Source organism: Centroberyx gerrardi, chromosome 6 (genome assembly GCF_048128805.1).
Source record: "Centroberyx gerrardi isolate f3 chromosome 6, fCenGer3.hap1.cur.20231027, whole genome shotgun sequence".
Classification (NCBI taxonomy): Eukaryota; Metazoa; Chordata; class Actinopteri; order Beryciformes; family Berycidae; genus Centroberyx; species Centroberyx gerrardi.
In genome coordinates this window covers 12,972,210-12,982,993 of record NC_136002.1, presented here as the reverse complement: position 1 = coordinate 12,982,993, position 10,784 = coordinate 12,972,210, and positions in this window count along the sequence as shown.

Sequence of the window (10,784 nt, the reverse complement as noted above, 5' to 3'; positions counted from 1 at the left end):
GATAATTGATGAATCAATTGAATCAATTACGGCAGTGCGTCTACTTTGTGTGTCTGTGTGTATGACTATGCATCAGTGTGTGTGTGTGTGTGTGTGTGTGTGTCTGTGTCTGTGTCTGTGTGCAACTATATATCTGCAGTAGTGGGTCTGTTCGAGACTATGTGCTATGTACATATATATATGATATACTGTATGTTCAAAAGTGTGTGACCAATGCCTGAGTTTGTGTGTTTGTTTCTAACTGTTTGTACCTGTCAATGTGTGTTTGGTATGGAGATCGCAGTTTTCATCATCTGCCCTGTCTGTTGTACGTTTAACCCTGATAAGAGCTTGACTGTGTGAGGATTTTTGAAATAGAGGGTCTTATAAATTGATACACTCTATAGACATATGGAGATTTGCAGATGTTGGCAACACAGTGAAACACATGCACACACACACAGAACATAGTAAACACACTGGACCCACTGAACACAGTAGAAATGTACATACACACAGGCTGTGACCCGGACTTGAACTCACAGCCCACTAGGACTCCCCACTTGCCAGCATTTTAACGGCACATTAAGTCAGTCATTCTCTGTCAAAAACCATTTGCATTTCAGTGCCAAGCCTCGTCCTGTTAAGCATGTTTGAGCACATAGCACCAACAAAATCAATGTCATTAGGCTAATACTTGTGGACAGAGAATGCATTCAAGTCAGTGAAGTCATCTCTCTCCTTCAGACTCCACTCCTTCCCTTCCCCACCTCCGCCATGTCTGAGACCGAGGCGTTAAATACTGTTTTGTGGCGGCAAATGGTATTTAATTAGCTTTGTTGATCAGAGTTCATTTATCCAGCCCCCAACAGTAAACAATCCTGATTTTTTAGTTAATCATCCCCGTATCAAGCCACACCACCCGCTAATACTGATTATTTATGGATTAATGGCCATCTATACACATCTTTCATCACACAGAGGAGCAAACACGCAAACACACACATACACACACGCATAAACACGCTTATATACGTGAACATGTGTGCCGGCGCGCGCACACATAGAAATGCAAACAGTCATGCTCTTTTCTCACACACACACTTCTGTATGTCCCACTGTCTCTTTGTATCTCTCTCGCTTTTCTATCATATAGAATTATACTCGCATAAACACACACACACACACACACACACACACACACACACACACACCACACACACATACATACATAGACACAGCACTCGGGATGGACAATTTCTGTCATCGCAGCACTTTCCCAAACAGGGTCTGATTAAACAGCAGCTTAGAGCGCTTTAATTTCATGGAAGAACAGACAGCGAGAGAGGGAGCGATGGAGAGAGACAGGGAGAGAGGGAAGGTGAGGGAGAGAAAGAGAGAGAGACAGAGAGGCACAGAGAGAGGGAGAGAGAGAGAGAGAGAAAAAGAGGAAGGGGGGACTGATGTTATAGGAACAGAGAGAATGAAACAAGCAGCAGTCAGAAAGAGAGAGACAGAGTAGATTGAAAGGATGGATGGAAGATGAGAGAGAGAAAGAGAGAGGGAGACACAGTGAAGGAGGGAGATTACTTAAGCTGAGGAAGGCAACAATGATAGACGGGATACGGGGAGAGAGAGAGAGGACAGGGAGGAGTGTAGGGGCATGGTAAACAGGGAGAAGGAGATGGAGAAAGAAAGAAAGAAAGAAAGAAAGAGGGAGAGATACAAAGAGATCAGAAGGCTGGTCCAGAATTTTAACAGCCTGGAACAGGAGATGGAGAGAGGGAGAAACAGATAGATGCTGTATGCAGGTGGAGGGAGAAATCCACACTTCAAAATTAAAATCACAGCTAAAATCTGTGATTGCTGCGCATTTGTGATTTGCCCAATGTTCCGTCACACAACACTCTCTCCCCTCTTATCTCTACCTCTTTCGCTGTACACACACAAACACACACGCACACACACACACACACACACACACACAAACACAAGAGCACACACACGCATGTGCTTGTAGTGGTTGACTGGAAAGGGGAGGCAGATTAACAGGGATATTAACCATGGGGATGTGACCATGGGCCAAACTGTCAAATCATGTTCTAAGCCATTACACAAAGAGTGTGTGTGTGTGTGTGTGTGTGTGTGTGTATTTGGTGGAAACGACAAGCCTCTGGGGGAACATTTCTCCAGTTTCAGATGTGGGTGATACTGGTATTGTATAGATTTCCAGTTACAGGCTTTTTAACATACAGAAAACACTGGACTATGCAAGTGTGCCCACACAGACACACAAAAGCAGGAGGCTGTTTTGAAACGCAGGGCTTTATGATAAATGTGGAGATACTCAAAAAGCCATTTGCTTTGAAGAGCTCACTGCAGCCTTAAAGAGAACTGTACAGTAGCTGGCTATACCTGAATAGTAATAATATATGAATATTAATGCCTCATTCTCCACTCTCAACTGCCTATGAATGCCACCGGACCTTTGCTGCTGGATGTGTGTGTGTGTGCGTGTGTGTGATGGAGTGTGGACTGTGTGTGTCTGAGTGTGCAGCAGGAGTGTGTGTGCAGAATATGGATATCCACCAGAGCTTCTGTACATGCAAATTACTCAATGACCTCACGTTTTGAGAGACACTCTGAAGTCAACAGTCAGAATTTATATTACATAGTTATAGTGCAGTGATCTGAGGATGCACACACACAAGATTCTCAAATCAGAATAAAATGCCATACACTCCATGCTATCCAACTGTGGGGGAGGGTGGAGGCTTTGATGTATTTTTGACTTTTTTAAGTTAATTTGAATTTCTGTACTTTGAATCTTTTTTTTTTTTATAATTTTGATCATCTATAACTGTTAGGGCCAATTTGGCAGTCACATCAATTTAGAAGATCTGGGAAAAAAGTCTCTCTTGCGTGTTAGATAAGAAGCTCAATACTGTCTACTGTGCAGCGCAGAGAGAAATAAAGAGGAAAATCAGGCTAAAACGCAACATGACAAGTGGAATAGGCTTAAAAAAAAACTGGTGAATTAGGCCGACTGGAGTGACACACACACAGCGGACTGGAGGTCATTAGCTTATGTGGATGCTGTTAAGTCAACACTCACAAACATGAAATAAGACATGACAGGATGTGATGAAATACACACACACACACATATTCATCAATGTCTCATCTCCCCATTAAGGCAGTCACATGACAACTGGTGTGTCCAACGCAGCACTGATTCAGACTCATTTACACACACACACACACACACACACACACACACACACACAGTGTTGAATGGTGTGTCAGTTCTCTTGCTAATGAACTACAGGTGGACAGAGAGCACCTCTCTCTCTCTCTCTCTGCTCTTCACCTTTATACTTATTCTATTCCTAGCCTGTCTTCCATTCATCTCACCGCCACTCCTTTCTTTCACCTCGATCCCTTCATCTTCTCTCCTCTTCCGGTTTCTTGTTTGTCTACAATTTCTCTTTTGCCCCTCTCTTCCTAACACCTCTCCTCTCTTCACCTCTCTCCCTCCATTTCTCTCCTCTACTCACCTCACCTCCTCCTCCGTCTCTTATCATCTATTCTGATCCTCTCCTCTCTTCCATTCATCTCCCCCTCTATTCCTCTCATCTGTGCTCTCTCGTTTCCCTTCTCACCGGCGATTCCTCTCCTTCTTTTTTGCCCATTTCTCTCCTCATTTCTCTTACCGTTCCCCTATTCCTCTTTCTGCCCGCTCCTCTCTTCCATTCATCTTGCATATATTCCCTCCCCCCCCCTTTCCTCTCCTCTCCCCTCCCTCCTCCACAGACAGACAGACTAGGGTAGATAAAGTGGAAGAGGAACCTGTTTTGACTAGTGAGGGCATCAGTATTTACAACCAATGTGTCTGGGTACCTGCTGATCAGTGGCAGCCTTGTTCAGGGAAGCGGCGCACAGTGTCAAAGTGAATTTATTGGCCTACACATTCTCAATATTAAGACTGTTTAAAACGGCTGCTTAGCATTCTGATAGCATGCGTCTTCCTGCTGTAAGTCAAATGTTCCTCCTGCACCCTGATTCAACCCAGACACACACACACACACACACACACACACGAGTATGCACACTCACAAAACACTCAAGCACATAAATAAATGTATTTGCGCTCTCTCTTGCTCTCTCTTTCTCTCTCTCACACACACACACACACACACAAACAAACAGACACACACAGATGTAGGTGTGTAGTAGTACAGGTTTATAGCGTAGTGATGGATGGTTTTCATCTCATACCTAGTGTGTTGGCATCCACACTCAGGTTCTTGTCCTTTATATGCTGTTCTGCTCTAATTTACAATACCAGACACCGTGCATGAATGCACACACTCACCCACACACACACATTGTCTCTCTCAAAGGGACAATAACACATCACATAACCCTGATTTGAACGATTTTCGCACTTTATGTGGTAGTTCCTACATAACATGCTAGAGTGGTTTGAATATTACACGGTAGAATCTACCCTCCCTCCCTCTCTCTCTCTCTCACTCTCCGTCTCATAAAAAATGCAATATCCGGTCATTTTCCATCCTACAAGTGCAGCAGTAATCATAATGCAATTAAAAACTCATTCAGGCATCATTCCCCTGTTGAGGTTATGAGAGAGTGTGACACAACTAGACAGAAAAAGAAAACAGTAGGCAGAAAGACAGCCGGGCGTCAAGGCAGGCAGATAGACAAGGGCAGACAAACAAACAGACTCACAGGTTTACTGATGGACACACAGATTACAAACAGAAAAACAAACACAAAAATGTTAAAAAAAAAAAAAATGCAGTTGTTGTTTATTCTTGGAAGCTGCTTCGTTCCGCATGGATTCTCTTCCCCTGACAAGCTCTCCACTCCTAATGAAGCCTCATCAGTAGCGTCAGCATAACTACAGTGAAGAAGTCATGACCTGGCAAGGGAGATAGTGTTGGGATCGAAATGAAATGAAATTAAATAAAAAATAAAAGCTGATTATTAGACTGTTTTCGAAAGATACTTTTGCAACAGTGAGCCATAACTTTGCTATTGTATCAGGCTGTAGGCTGTTAAGGCTGTATTAGAAAACTGACTGACTGGCACTTTTCTGTTGCTCCCCATTTATAAAAGGTCCTATAACCAAATTCAAGCCTAAGTTGTGATATATGGAAAATTAACATTAATACAAGTTAAAGTTACATTAATTTTATCAATTTTTCTGGTTTCTAAGCCTTGTCGTAAGGCTCATTCACACTTGTTGAATGAATCTGAATAAGTTCGGTACCATCTGCATTTTTGAGAGTGAAAGCTTGTGGACTGATCCAATTAGCACATTATTAGTGTCGAGTGGAATGTGTATTACTAGTAACTATGAAGAAACAAAAACATTACAGTTAAGCCCATTTTTAATTTGCAATGCTAAAAATATGGTGAGTATGGCTATACCGCAACAAATAAAACCCATATTAATCCCAGATATTTGGAGTTGCGATGAGTGGATAAAGTGACCACAGCATGTCCATGTCATGGTCCGCTGCCACAACAGTCAACACAAGCTGGCAGATGACTTTCAGCTAAGCTCTCAGTGGCGGCCCATCCCTGATAAGCATATAAAAATCCGTTGTGCTTTGTCTTCCGGTATGATTTCACAGCTGGGAAGCCTTCAGCTGAAATTTGTAGATGGATTTGTACCATTGAGACTTTGGTGGGTAGATTATGCCACATTGTGCTCTATTGTCTTCATTTTCTTGATAGATAGCATTAACAAAGCTGGATAGTTTGTTATTATGCTATTAACTATGCTATCAACTCTGCTATTGATTGCTGAAGTCATGAAGGCAATTTAGAAAATTAAAAACAACGAAAGCATCGCAAGTAACAGAGATATGAGCGTGGGTGTAACATCAATATTAACTAAACTCTTAAAATCAAATGATGCTTCTCAGCTGTCATGAAATAACACCGGAAGACAAAGCACATCTCATTTGAGCATGCACATTGCAACTGGGTTTCGGTATCATGTGTTATCTGCCGATGGAAGAGCAGTGGCATGTCAGCGGTCACGTTTCGCAGGAGGAAAACATTCAAAAACAGCGGAGAAGTTGTGTGAAAAACAGGCACACATACGCAACCCAGTTGACTACATAGTGCAAGTCAAGCCCAAGGATTCTGCCATCCAGAACACAGCTGGTTGGTGGGAAAGAGCCTGCAGAGTCTTATCCTACAAAGTCAAAGTTTTATCTTCGAGGCCACGTAATGAATGAGTGCTCACAGTTTGCCAGTATCTTTTCTCGCACATCACACTCCATGCTAAAGTAGTTTTTGTTTGGAAGTTGCATTGTGACAGATGTCCTGTGGAGGAGTTCTTGCAATGCATTCAGACCATCTACTTCCCAGTAAATTGGTTGGTAATCACAATAGAAAGAGAGTGAAAGAGAACGAGTGAGGGAGTGAGGGAGGGATGGAAGGAGCGAAGGATGGGGGGCGAAATGCTGTATCTGGAGTGTCAAATGTTCGCACACAGTGGTGTCAATGAGATGTTCCCTTGAGGCCTGTACGTAGGCGTCTCTGTGTGTGTGTGTGTTTGTGTGTGTGTGTGTGTGTGTGTACGTGTATGTGTGTGTTCCAGTTACTAATCCGAAGGACAATAAATCTTATTTGTGGTGGACGCTAAAATTAACCACGCAAAACCAAGATGAGAGCTAAATTACATGACAAATGTAAATTTGATTTATGGTAATTATGCTGCAGTCAGGCAGCTTGAACCGCAATGTGCATGGAGGCTCACACTAATTCACCTGCCAACAAACTCATACATACAAATGGAGCCATCGCATAAATGCAGTGGATGAACAGAGATTTATGCACCATTCAAACAGATAGTCACATTACATGACCTAGTGCCTTATGCACAGAACATACATGCATACACATGTATGCATATATATATTTGCAATAACCATAACCTCAATCATGAGTGAGTTAAAATAAGCAAATCAGTAAACCTAACTCTGTGTATGCCTTATGTAAGGAAAAAAGGCTGTGGAAGCACATTCACAAATAATATTAACTTCCACACGTACAGTACACACACACACACACACACACACACACAAATCATGTAGATTCATGCACATATGAATGTGTATGTGTGTAGGTGTAAGTGTGTGTGTGTTTTGTGTGATGAGATATCCAAATGACATATCCGCCATTGGAAAAAATTGACACCTTGAAAAATGTGTCATTGATAACTGATTGATAACTGAATTTGAATTTTAAATTAATCAATTAAATTAATAATTGGAAATTAAGACAAACTGTGACTTTGTAAAGGATAACAGATAACCTAAATTGCACAAATGCATACCCACTCAAATTATGTGAACCCCAATCCTCACACACACACACACACACACACACACACACACACACAAGATAAATATACTGTGCCAAGAGGCCCATATAGCAATGCAGTTTAATCACAGAGTTCATTTCATTTCCTCCCCTCTCTCCTTTATCACTGGCTTGGTTCTTAATTCATCTTCATAAGAAAGCAGAGGAAGAGGAGCCAGGCCCTAATAGCACACTGATTTACACGATGAGTGTTTAGCCCCATAGACAAACTCATGGAGAAGGGGACAGGGGAAAACACAAGGGTGCAGATACCTACTCTCTCTCTCACACACACACACACACACACACACACACACACACACACACACGCAAACACGATTGTAATTTGCTTTCATATTAAGACAAAGAATCACGAGCAGAAGCGTACACACACACACACACACACACCCCAACACACACGTAAGGAGAACAAACAAGGCTGGCCCTGCTGTAAACAGATGAGTTAGCACTAGCGCAGTTCTTTGCTTGTTTAGCCGTGTAACTCAATTTGAAATGCTAACAGTGCCATCGGCTCAGGGGCACGCAACGCTGGGCGAGCATCGTCAGCCCGCTTCCTGGCAATTTAACTCCACTGTTTCAGCAAAGAACAGTTGTGCAGTGGCCCCATGTTTTACACACAGTGAATAAAATTAATTGGGAATTTTGGGGCAGAAATAATTTGCACGCGGGTCCCATTTGAATTGTAGATGAAGAGGACGAGGCGGAGAGGAGGTTGTAATGTAGCGCAGCATTTTTAAGTGTGTGTGTGTGTGTGTGTGTGTGTGTGTGTGTTGTTTCTATTTCTGCCTAACTGGGCTGTGTGCATGTGCTGTAGCGCTTACATTAATGTTAATGACTTTTACCACCATCATTAAAATCCATCATCAATAGAGATATATCGGGTAATAATGACAAGCATAAGGGAAAAGAGAGAGAGGTGAAAAGAAACTAATGATTAAATTCCTCATGTATGTAAATGCTTACATTACGCATATAATGAAGCAGGCAGACCCCACTTTACCTTCAGGAAAAAGATGATTAAATGCAAGTCTATTTTTTTTTAAATCTGTAGTCATGTGTGTGCAATAGAACACATACAGTATATAAATTCTGGAGAGATTATGGAGTTAGAATTGGGAAGAAAATAATGGAGGATTGTAGAAAATGTTGCTCCTCCAGTGATCAGGGTGTAAATCAGGGTGTAATGTCCTGACTGGAGCATCCCAGTCTTAACCATCTGTTCAGGAAGGACCCAGTAATGTTACGGCCAAATCTTGTCTTCTCAGTTTAAGTTTGCCCCACGAAAGCAGAGTATAAATTGAGAGAATGAGGCTGCGCATCACTGGCACATCTTTAAGGGTTTCATTTTGGAAACAGCTAAGTGGTTTTCGCAACTTTCGACTGACATCACGTTACCAAGCTGTGAAAACCACAGAAAGCTCATCATCACGTTGTTGCCTTTTATGATGCAACTATGACAAGAGTCATGAATCATCCCTCACTGCTTACCAAGTTGGAGGATTATATGTGTTTTCCTAAAATGGAGCAGACTGATTTGATGGTATGGCGAAATAAATACATCTCAGGATAAAGTCTTGATAACCGTTCACTGTCCACACCCGCAGCCAAGTGTAATCCTTCAGTGGTTTGCAAAATGTCTCCAAAAAAGGTCTGAGGTATTTCAAATTAAAACCGTTTCACCAACCAGTGGAAGAGTGAAATTGATGGTTTTAGGGAAGTGAAACTATCCTGAAAATGTTTTAAACTGCAAGTGTGTTTGAGGCCCAAATGTAAAAAGATGTAAAAAGAAGTATGCGAAAATCGGGATAGGATAAGCGCGGAGGAAGGGACAGAAACTATGCAAAGGACGGATGGGAGGAGACGGCGAAAAGCAAGACTGCTGAGTGACATCAAAATAGCACGGCTGGATCCTGTTTCCATAAGCTATGGGTCTTGGGCAAAGCGACATGAGTGGAAATCCGTCTCCATGACCCCCCGAGCCCCGGGGCACGCCTGACTGTAATCCCAATAAAAATGTACTTTCCAAATGCCGTCAATCAATCACCGAAACTTTTCAACCGATTCATTCTAAGCACTTTGTGGAGGAACTGGTGATGACAGGAATTTAGATTAGACTGAGTGAAAGACTTGAGCAGGACTGACAACTCCACATTCATGTTTGCTGGCTGTGAAGGATAACAGGTGGCGCTCACAGCGAGGGCTCCAATTAGAATCAAAATCAACCTGCCTAGTTCTAATTGTTTTTCCACCTCCACATTGTGTGTGTGTGTGTGTGTGTGTGTCAGTGTGTGCGTAATTGGTGCTAAATTTAACGACATCTAAATTTCACAGACTCATTTGGTCATTATATGCGTTTACAACATTCACTGGTTTAATCTGGTTTGTTATAATTCCAGGCAATCTTTAAGGCTGCGTGAAAACAAAGATTAAATACTGCATGTTACTGTGTGTGTGTGTGAGTGTGTGTGTGTGTGTGTCACAGGGCAGCTTGTCTTATTTCTCCTGTGGATATCCAAGCACTTTGTGTTGCCGCAGAGATTAGACTGAGCGCCCAGACCCATCAATAACCATGACTCCTGTATTGCTCACAAACACACACTCACATGCACAAACGCACACACTCGGTGATGGAGTGAGCGGAACAGACCTGACGCTCTCACTCACCGGTGAATGGCTGTACTGATGGACTGAGGCTATTTACACACACACACACGCGCGCGCACACACACACACTTACTCAGCTGGTGATAGAGTGAGGCCATTCCCTCTCCTCACCTCATGCCCAGTGGCTGGCTGGCAGCCCAGTGCAGACTTGCCAATTGGCCCTTCCACCGATTCAACCACACAAACTTTTCTGTTGAGCTCAGTACTGTAGACACACACACACACACACATTCACACATGCACAGACACACATTCACACACATACTCACACTCTCTCTCTCTCACACACATACACACACACAGACTCACAAAGTCAGTATTGATTCTCCCTGTAAAGTCCTGGTGGGCACTTTCCCCTCCAGTTCCCACTTTTCAGGTGTTTAAAAAGTTAGTTATCCATTTAAAATGTGGAGTCCTTTGTCATTTGACTTACCCTTGGGCTTACAGAGACACTTAAACTTTGGTGATTTTCTCTCTCCTCCACATCCACCGTTTTCATTATCCTTCTGAAACTATCACATTGTGGATTAATATTACATTGTTCTTTTGGATCGCTTACGTTTTTTACGGTGTTGTAATGATCATTTTTGGGCTTATGTTATAATCATGAGGCTAGAAAAAAAAAAAGGTATTCTATCTAATATCTGCTATCTTTCATCTACATTTTTAGGCATTTAAGCTGATGGTGTCATCCAGAGCAACTGTTTAATATACCT